The sequence below is a fragment of the Neodiprion lecontei genome, chromosome 5, assembly GCF_021901455.1.
Source record: "Neodiprion lecontei isolate iyNeoLeco1 chromosome 5, iyNeoLeco1.1, whole genome shotgun sequence".
Lineage (NCBI taxonomy): Eukaryota > Metazoa > Arthropoda > Insecta > Hymenoptera > Diprionidae > Neodiprion > Neodiprion lecontei.
In genome coordinates this window covers 22,751,820-22,762,824 of record NC_060264.1, presented here as the reverse complement: position 1 = coordinate 22,762,824, position 11,005 = coordinate 22,751,820, and the positions used below count along the sequence as shown (strand labels likewise).

At 35.6% G+C, this 11,005-nt stretch overlaps 1 protein-coding gene across 2 annotated transcripts in view; it reads right to left on the bottom strand.

Moving 5' to 3' along the window:
- LOC107223117 (protein muscleblind) overlaps window positions 1-11,005 on the bottom strand; it is a 282,556-nt gene that overhangs the window by 163 nt on the left and 271,388 nt on the right. For both annotated transcript variants that reach the window (XR_006904567.1, XR_006904568.1), the window contains 2 exons: window positions 1,254-1,338; window positions 1-323 (listed from right to left, as the gene is read on the bottom strand). The exon at window positions 1-323 is cut by the window's left edge and continues 163 nt beyond it. The gene's annotated coding sequence lies outside the window, so the exon portion shown is untranslated. The remainder of the gene's footprint in view (window positions 324-1,253; window positions 1,339-11,005) is intronic.

Genomic DNA, 11,005 nt, shown 5'->3' with positions numbered 1-11,005 from the left:
GGCTAAAGCTGCGTTGCTGTTCGTTTTTTCGTTGATAGTCGCCGCCGCGAAAACGACGGCATTCGACGACGTTACGTTAGCATTATTACTTATACGACTTGCTGACGTTTGAATGGTGTTGCCGCAGGCTGTTGCAGGTGATGCTGATGATGCTGATGATGCTGACGACGGCGATGACGATGATACCGATGCTGAGAACGCCATCAGGGGTGCCGGTGGTAGAGATACCGGTATGTGGTAATATTTACACTGGGGACGTACGCAGGCACCCTTAGCTGCGTCTCGGCATACCGTGACACGGTTGTCGATCACCTCTACGCTTCCTAAAATGCGAATGAAAATGGAAGACCATTGAAAAACTTGTCGAAAGATCGGTTTCGTTGCCGATCCACGTTAGCGTTTTGACGAATGTCAGTTTTCGGGCATGTAAGGAAGGAGGAACGACCGAGAAATCGGCGGTAAACCGATTTCATTACCGATACCGTCCTAAAGTCTTGACAAATGTCAGTTTTCGGACATGTGAGGAAGGAAGAACGATCGAGAAATCGGCGGTAAACCGATTTCATTACCGATACCGTCCTAAAGTCTTGACAAATGTCAGTTTTCGGACATGCGAGGAAGGAAGAACGATCGAGAAATCGATGGTAAACCGATTTCATTACCGATACCGTCCTAAAGTCTTGACAAATGTCAGTTTTCGGACATGTGAGGAAGGAGAAACGATCGAGAAATCGGCGGTAAACCGATTTCATTACCGATACCATCCTAAAGTCTTGACAAATGTCAATTTTCAATTACGTGAGGTGAACAGTGACAAAAGCGAAATCGGTAAAAGATCGGTAATATTAATCACACGAACTAGACTCGGAATATATTATGATTTTCGGGAACGTGAAGTAGAGAATGACGAACAAGGAATAGGTGACGAGCCGATTTTTTCACCGATACATACTAATACTAACATACTAAACTATTCAAATGTTCACTTCTGTGTATTCGGTAATGTAAGCGGTGGCAAGAGAGAAATCGGTATCATTAATGACAGATATTAGACTGGTAATAAACTTCGACTTTCAAGGATTTGAAGTAAAGAACGACTGGCAATAAAACGATAAAAATCCGATTTTAATTTTGAGGGATGTGAGGTAAACAAGGTTGAAAAAGGAATCGTCAACGAACCGAGGTCATCTCCGAGGGCTGCACAAGTAGTAAAATACTATAAAAACAGAGGAAACACGAAAGAAAGGACTCACCGTCATGTAGATGGACGAACTTGCAGGCTGGTCGATTGCATAACTGACGATTAAAATCTTGGCACACCGGGAGGGTGTCCAGTAACTGAAATAAAGTACAAATACGATTTATAGCCGTGTGAATGATCGAATTTGGTGGATTAATTTTCTCCCCCTTCCCCTCAACCCCATCCCAAATTCCATACAGGTACCCCATCTCGGGCTTTGTGGGTAACAAATACCTTTACCTCCCACCCTCCCTCCGCCCCCCCCCCCGCCCTTCTTTCCCCTTCTCATTCAATAAAATCTAAAAAGCGTCTATCATATAAATAACCTTATTTCTCTAACCTATAACTTATTGTTAATATTTATTTCTATTCATACAAATGTATCATAATATTATACGATCCGTATAATACTTCATACATGTTTGTTTGTCAGATGTATGTATACATAGTGTACTATATGCGTGGTATTTATCCGGAAACAATCTTCAGACTTTCCTGAACAGTAACAATCAACCCAAATACATGTTCCGCTCTCGTCTCTCGTTATAAGTCCGCTCGATATAAGGCTGTTTCTCGTAATTTCAACTTCATCTTTTTTTCCGCAGATGGTCTCATAACGCGGGACGATCGCAATCCGTGCGACCTGTACATATAATACACTTTGTGATTTCCGTTTTCACGTCTTTCATGTTTGCTCTCAATATTATATACTGACTTACATACTATGTAAGTAAATAAAGAAAAAAAAAGAAGGAAAAATTTGACGATTATTCACTTAGGTATACTTCATACTATTCAAACACTATCTAGTTTAATATATCATATATGAAATTGTCACGCTGGAATAACCAACGAACAAAGTGCAGATTTGTTTTAATTTAATATGCATATTTTTTTTTTCGAAAAGTAAACACGATTAGCGACGATTCGTTGATCATTCGTACGTTCCGAAGTGGAATTTAAAAAAAAAAAAAAAAAAAAAAAAAATCAACGAAAACACAATTCTGTATTACATGTGATGACAATAATTATAATTTGATTTGCAGTAGAACGTTTTGATTTTCTTTTTTCTTCATCTGTCTCACCATATTATAAGTTTTTCTGCACTTGGGCGATTATTTGACGAGTGCGTGTATGTGTATGTACGTGCTCGCATGTGTGAATAAGTAGTCAAAGAAACGCAAACGGAAGTGAATCGAATGTTTTTTTTTTTTTTTGTTTTTGAATAATTTATATGATTCTTGTCGTTATCGTTCGATGTGTAGTGTGTAGTTGATAATACATGATATGTACGCTATGTGAAAAAGCCCTCTCTTCTCGACGGGCCATTCAGCTGCATGAAGTGACGCAAGACAGGTTCGTCGATCGAAGATTATCTCGATATTGGATATCGATAATTATTAGTATATGTTGTGTAAAAGGTGTAAACATATGAAATAATAACAAAACCAACTACTAAGTCTTATATATTATCCGTTGATATGCGTCGGCATGTGATTTGTACGTATTTATGTCTAGATCATATACTGCTGTCAATATGTATACTTTATATCGATACATACATATACTGTAAAGAGGATAAAGAAAGAAAATAGTGAAGAATGCATGTATACATGGTATACAAGTATAACGTATATCCAATATACATTACGTGAAATTAAACATCGATTGTATAATGTATAAATAATATGAAATATGTGTATGTATAGCACAAACACGTTAAGACACAAAGCAATTGTATATACGTATATATGTATATACAACGATCTACCAGAAAAATGTTAGGTTATGCATGTTGCCGAAAAACAAGTGCAAGAGAGAGGGACGAGATGAAAAAAAAAAATAAGTAGGAAAACACGAATCGTAGGTTGGCGGTATAAACATGAAACCAAATAATTAAAAATATCTATTAGATCAGCCTGCGTAAAAAAAAAAAAGAGAAAACATAACCTCATTTATATATGCAGTATAATAGTACCAAGGCTCACCATATATAATCGTATATTCAAAAGCGTGCAAGATGTAATATATAAGTTTCAACAAGGTATAATCTATATGTAATATTGACATTGAGAGTATTCGGCAATCTTGAAAAATTCAAATCCATCATTACATGTGAGTGAGCGTATTTAAACGTGTGTGTGTGTGTGTGTGTGTGTGTGTATCTGCAATATATACTATATAAATAATGAAAACTATCCATGTACGTTTGAAAAATGGTTACGGTAATATTATTATAAAAGCAAGACTGCAGTTTTAGGTACATAATAATATAATAATAGTGGTGTTCGTGTGTATGAACGGTAACGGTAGCAGTAGCCGTAGCAGTAGCAGTAGCAGTAGCAGTAGCAGTAGCAGTAGCGGTATAGCAGTAGAACGTATAATTATGTATACCGTATGACAATTACAAGTGATATAAATCGAACAATGAATTGCGTCGCGGGTATTTTCGTACAGAAAATTTCATCTATCGATAACTAAATCGCGACATGACAATAAGACCGACTCGGGTTAGCCTCGCGTTTCTCTACTACCGTTGTTATGACACAGGAATTAAAAAGTCTGCGAGATGTATTTTATAATAAAATTTCATTGCCGCTCTACGTCTTTTGTCTCAGTTTACTCGACGTGACGGAAAAAGGAAGTAACAGCTTGCAAGATGCTCGAGAGTCGCGAAATTCAGCCAATAAGGATCAGCTGATTGCCCGTTGCGACGCCATCTTGCCTCAGCCACACAGATACTTCGGATCCCGAAATTTGATGCGGCGCTAAACCGTGCCGAGTCTCTTCGGGTATTACAGTGGCATTATACAAGCTGTATTAATATTACAAATATACTATAAGGTGTGTGTAACTACTGCAGTATGTACGTATATAAATTATATATAATAACTCTCGTAGTTGTATATAATAAATATACATAGATAAATTTATTATTGTTACGATTATTATTAATAATAATATTAATATTAAGAGGTAACTGTTTTTTTTTCTTCTTGCTACGAACACACAGAGTCTGGTCATGCAAATATAATGGCCCGGGAGAAGGGGGGGGGGGGGCGGGGTTGTATATTTGTATGCGTGTGCGTTTTTTGCATTCTTGCGTGTGAGCGTGTTGTGTTATACGTGTGTCAAAGGCTTAGATAAATATGCATTAAAGTTCTTTTCCGTCGAATGCGTTGTGGAGAAAAAAAAATTACCACATATATTTCTCAAGCAATTTGAAGTAATTGAAGGGTAACCGTTTGAATATTTTTGAAAAACGATAAAGGTAAGAAGTGATTTCGTTGCGTAATCAATCGTCCGTGATTTCACCCAAGCGTGTTAGAAACAATGAAAAAAAAAAATAAATTTAATTCCCAAAGATTCGGTTTTACTGCGGCTTTTTTCTTTGTTTGATGTTATACACATGTGTGTACAGCGTGTGCATGTGTTTGTGTAAAATATATGAAAAATATTTAAGGGGCAGGGGGGGAAAATTTGTTTCGTAATATATATATATATATATATGTATATAATATATAAGCTTTCCAAAATAAAAAACAATAACAACAATCAGTATAAATACGTACGTGAGTTGGATGAAAAAAAAAAAAATCAGATTATCTTTCTCAAGTATTATACGTATTTATAAAAATTGTATGTGTATATAATATAATAAAGATATTCTACTGCAAATAAGTTCCAACATTACTAAATAGTATTTCAAACTGCGGCTCCGCAACCATAACTATATTATACATCATAGATATAACAGCAATTGCTACGATTATTAGTATTATTGTTATTGCACAATAACTTCAAAAGATACACGTATAATTTACACACAATATGCGTTATACATGAAGTAAAATGTCTGGGCTTGCAAAATTTTGTTTCCGTTACGACAACAACAATAATAAATTAACAATTATAACAGCTACAGCAACAGTTATAATTTTCATGTCAAATGAATGCGGCTAAGTTGGAATCATCGATTCGTTTGCTTTATATTTATGCATGGAAAATAAAATATTTGTTGTTAGAAGTGAGAAAAAAAAAAAACTTCATTGTGACGGTAAACAAAAAAAAAAAATAATTTTGAAACTAGTACGAAAGATTCAAACTCACGGCTAGCAAAGTAATGCTTGTATATTTAATAGATGTATATGTATGTATGTAATGTATGTTTATGTAGTAATATTCACCGGGCGTACACAATAAGGATGAATAAGCGGTTAAGTACAAATCCAAATCAAGCTTCTGGCAGATCAGAACACCGATATTAAATGCCGGAGAATGTTTCTATAGCATTTTTTTCTTGCTGTGCGTTTTCTTTACTGTTCGTCAATTCAAAGCAGTGAGAGAAAAAAAATAACCAAAAACAACCAAAAATTTCGACAATTAAATATGATTTCGGGACAAATTCAGAAATACTTTTCTTAAATATTTTCAACTTTCTTCGTTCGATTCGGGATTGAAATTTTCAGAAAATTTAGCGAAACGAAACATTGAACAAATATATAGCACAATCATTGATGGTTTTCTAATTTTTTTTTTTTGGTTACTTTTATGTTTGGATTTTTTCTGTTGCTTTAGGCGGCGCAATATGTATATAATATATATATATAAATATATAGAGGGAGGGACACAAACACCAGATATATGCATATATGAGGCAAATAAGTGGTTATTATTTTCTTCGAGGGTGTGTGTTTTATTTTTCAATCATCAAATTAAGTTATAGTTGCGGTGAGCAGTGAGCCGGTGAGAGAGAAAGAGAGAAAGAGAGAGAGAGAGAGAGGGAAGAAGAGAGGGCATCCTTCCTTCTCTCTCTGTCAAAAAAAAAAAAAAAAAAAATACACAAAAAAAAAAAAAAAAATGACAAATCAATCGATAAAAGCTACGTGTTATAGCCAAAGTTGCCGTCGAGATAAGAGAAGCCTGACTGCAATTTTACTGGTATCTACCGACTTTTCGCCGCACAGTTTGTCTACCGCGTTTTGTGATCATCCGAGTCGGGAGGCTCGGCAGGGTTCCGTCATAATTTAAGGCTTATTAGGTATTGTATGCATTCAATAGCTGCGCCCGTAAAAGCTTTGGTGTTTTCATTGCAAAGTATAATATTATGCACAAGCGTGTAAAAATATCTTTTTTATTTCTCTTGTTAGAATGCATAGAAAGACACATATGTGAACACCGATGACTGACAAGATAGTGATGGAAAGACCGATAGAGGGTGTTGTACAACGTGAAGATAGTAGCGATACGGAAGGAGAGAGAAAGTGAAATTTACGTGGTGAAAGAAGTCAGATGATAGAATAAGATTTAGACAGACCCCGATATCCCTACGGCAACTTTGAGTGTTAGCGGCAATAAGATTAGTTTCGGGCCTGTAAATTTTCTCTTAACAACGATTTGAGAAAAACTAATCGGAAAAAAGGAGAAGAGATGATTTTTTTTTTCTTTTTTTTAATTTATCATCAATCGTTCAATAAAATGGAAAGCAAAGAAAGGTGTTCACCGGATTTTTCACGCGTCAAAATTCGTGCCGGTTACACGGTTCGATTGACGTCGTTTTTGAAAAAAACAAAAACAGCATCGAATTTAATTTACAGGTTGAAATTGAGAATGGAGTAGGATACAGGCCCGAGACTAGATAAAAACTGGTTACAATAATGAGTCTACCTGTCCGCAGCTGTCTGTGTAGATGACACAGTGAGCGTTTTGGGGCACCACTTGGGCCCCGACAGTGGCTAAGGCTGCTAAGGCGGTCCACATGCAGCAAACGAGGCAGTGTTGGTACGGTATATTTTGAAAAATGGATTATTATCATTGTTAACGAAATGTTTATTATTTTTGATTCGTTTTGGTAGGTTCATTTGTTCCATTCTCGTTGTCGTTGAATTATTTTCGTATTCGAGATTCGTTTTTAATTTTTTTAAACGCACATAATTGTTGTTTTTTTTTTTTTTTTTTTTTTATTCCACATCATTTCGATTTTAAGCAATTTTTTTTAGTTTGAAGAAATTTCGTCAATTTTCGTTATCGATTTCGAATTACCGTTCCGTGCGTGCATATGTGTGCGTGTGAGTAAATATTTTGTTGTTGTTTTAATATTTTTAAACACCCAGAATTCATGTACCGAAATCCGTATAATTTCGGCAAAAACGTGTATTACATAATATAAGAACCATGCAGAGAAGAAAAAAAATATCGTCCAAAAATTGAACACCGATGTGACAGAGAAATGTACATCGAACATATTGTCAATAAACATGATTTTATTTTGTTTTTGTAATTCGAGAAACGCCGAGGGTTAGAAAAAAAAAATAAAAAAAATATCAGCAAAACACATTTCATTCGATTTTGTTATTCCATTATCAGTTTTATTTCGATTGTTGGTTTAATTCCGTTTCATTCGTTTATTGATTCAAGACACGCGCGCATAGGGACGAAGGTATGTTTATAATTATTATATTATTTTAAACATTAATTTGGTTGGTCGATCGTGTTTTCGATTTATTTTTAAATTGCGTCAATTACCAAACACCGTATTAAAGTAGCAGTAAGAAAAAAAAAAAAGGATAATAACGAGGTATCACAAGTCATATTTCAATGGCGGCCATGGCAATAATTTCAGCGGCAGTGCACACATAACCAAGCCAGCGATTTCGATAATTACGAATTAATTATGAGTATGGGACGAAGATAATAATAATAACAGTAAATAGTGAGTAACAGACAATAATAGTAGTTACGGCTCAACGAGGAAGAAATAAAAATTTTGTCAAAATCATTGATATTGTTTTCGATTGGATTTTTGAAGGGACATGTAAAATAAGTAGAACCAAGGATTGAAATAGTATAGTAAAAAAAAAAAAAAAAAAAAAAAAAAAAACGTTGGTGAGGTTCAAATAAATGTTTTTTTTTTTTGTTTTGCATCATAAATCCAAATAGGAGTATTATCATTGATATATGTATACATATACGTGTATGAAATATGCGGAACGGCCCAACACCAGGGTAAAGAAAAAAAATTAGAGGGTTTTGAAATGATTTTTATATTAGTTGTCGTTGGTTTGATTCGTCGTTTTGCATTTTATAATTCCGATTGATTTAAGTTTTTCATAATCCGTTTGGTATTTCAACGGAATTGTCAAGTGCATTTGTTCGCGTATGCGGTGAGAGCCACGTTTTTTTAAAGTTGAAAAGAAAAAAAGGAATTCGAAGTTAAAACATATCCACGAGAATGTAAACAAACAGATATGTCAGAATTGTGAAACGCGATGAAAGTCAACATATACCGATGGTTTTTTTTTTTTTTTTGTTACACAAGTATCGTATCGTATTTAAAATGTGAACGGCAATTCGATTCAAGTAACGGGGACAAAACACAGGAAAAGGATCGAACGGTATTGGTCAAGTTTTTGTTTAGTATGTTATTTGGGTGATTCGGAGGTTTTTTTTTTTTTTTTTTGTAAAGGATATAACATTGCATCGAAGAATCATGCGGGGGATGTGGAAGTTTCATGTGAGGTGCCATGGTTCGACGTCAGGACGATTGGGAGGAGGAGAAGCGTTGCCCATTAACGCGCAGGAGAAGACGGTATCAGGATGCAGAGTTGAGAATAGAGAAAAAAAATAGAAAAAAAAAAAAACGGCATTAAAAGTGTCGAGGAAAGGCACGAATATAATCGATAATAACAGGCGTGTGTATCCAGCAGGCAGATAGGCGCAGGCATGAAACAGAAAGATAAAAGAAATATTTATTGAATAATTAATGGTCAATGTTTAAGAGAAAAAAATAAAATAAATAATAACGAACGTTGCTATTTATTTCTTTTTTTTTTTTTTTTACTGCATGCGCGAATTTTGCTGAACTGACGAAAATTTGAAATTTATCACATCATTCACTCTTCGTAACTCGCTCAGTTTCACTGACCCCGAACGTTTCCGTAGCACCTGATAACTACAATGAATACGATCTTTCGGCGCGAGGAAGAGAACGCTGCACGTTGTACGATCGAATACTAAGCGAATCCCGTTCGTCAAACACGAATAGCGGGCCCGCTTGAGCGAAAGCTTGTTTGGAAACGCGCATGCGCGCAAGATAGCGAGCGCTCGCCTTGACGCAGAGACGCTCCGACAGTGACTGAACCGCGGTCACGTCTTTGATTTTGGAATTCGCGCTGCTCGGTGAGAAATTCACTTTTATGTCAATTGGAAGTGCGGTTCCGCACGCAGAGAAGAGCAATATTCATGTTTGACCGACGAAATTTTAAGTATTTTTAAAAGGTAAACGGTGAGCAATGTTTGTTCTCTTTTGTCTTGTTCCTGTTTCAAAATTTACTTCTCTTTAGCGCCGAAATATCGATGCCGAAACCAGGGACAACATGCGTCTATCGGGATACTGACATGCAGCCTCACTTAATAATATTAACGCAATCAACAAAGTTTCACACTATTTACAACCGTGTGAACCCATTCTTAAGCACTATGTTACTGCTCTATGCATAGTCGATGTCACGTTGTGTATTTTGTAACCTCGAGTTCAACATGCACTAGTTAAAAATCAGTCGCTTGGTGACGTGAGTATGCGCTAAACATGCGGTGCTCGATTTTTATGGTTGAATGAAATTCTGGAATTGTCCATTGTTTAACATATTATTGGGGTTTTCAACCCTGAGCATGTGCCCCAAGTCGTTTTGTGTTCTAGTAAAAAAAATCAATCTATAAAATTATTCAATTCTTAGATCGTTGTTAAAATTTTTGATATTTAGCATTGATGGCGAAAATTTCTTTGACTCTTCAGTGTCTGCTAGAAGTAAATTTTTGGTGGAAATATGATTACGCCGTATTTATTTGAAGCTCACTGGTTTCTTGGCATGTAAAGCTAAAATTTTTTCGTTCCCTTATAAGCTTACGCTGTATTGTGTTTTCAATTATGCTAGAATTTCGAACATTTGCCTAAGGCAAATTCTTGTTCGGGTGACAGTGAGAGCAACTATAATAGCATTAAGCACACAACAGGCGTCAACGGGACGATCATGCAGATTTATAACGCATAAACGATTTTTTATCGTTCTACTTTGCGTAATTTTTTTTATCGTTACGAATTCTTAGACGTAATTAGGCAAACAGGTATGCGTATCGTGCATAGGGCTTGACGTTCAACCGATTTTTTCTGAAAGTGTTTTTTACGCAAATCACAGTCTAGCACGCTGCTAGTTTAGAACATATTAACAATTATCAAATCAATAAACGCTATTAACCGTTGAAAAAATTGGGATCGATCGATCGGATTAAGCTGGCGTTAGTTTTGATGTTTAGCACAGTCTAGCACGGTGCTAGTTGAGAATACATGGACAATTTTTGAATCACCAAACGCTCATTATCACGGAAAAGAATTGAATAGAGAAATCGGGATGAGCGAGCATTAGTTTTGATGTGCAGAACACTCTAGCACGATGCTAGTTCGACACACATCAGTATCAAGTGATTTTAATCAAGGTTCACAATCGTCAAAAAATCTAGATTGATGCCGAGCCCCGCACATGCTCATCGCTATTATTATTACCTGTACTATCATTGCCATTTTAATTTCATCGTGAGTGCCGAGGACGATGATAGTCGTAATAATAATGATATAGAAGAGAAATCATAGATGTTCAGTTAGCAACACGCAACACATTATTTAAGCATCCTACAACAACATTCCTCTCACCTGCATTATTCGATTTGAAATATTCTCACAGCGATAAATTAATGTTCGTCACTTTCTGT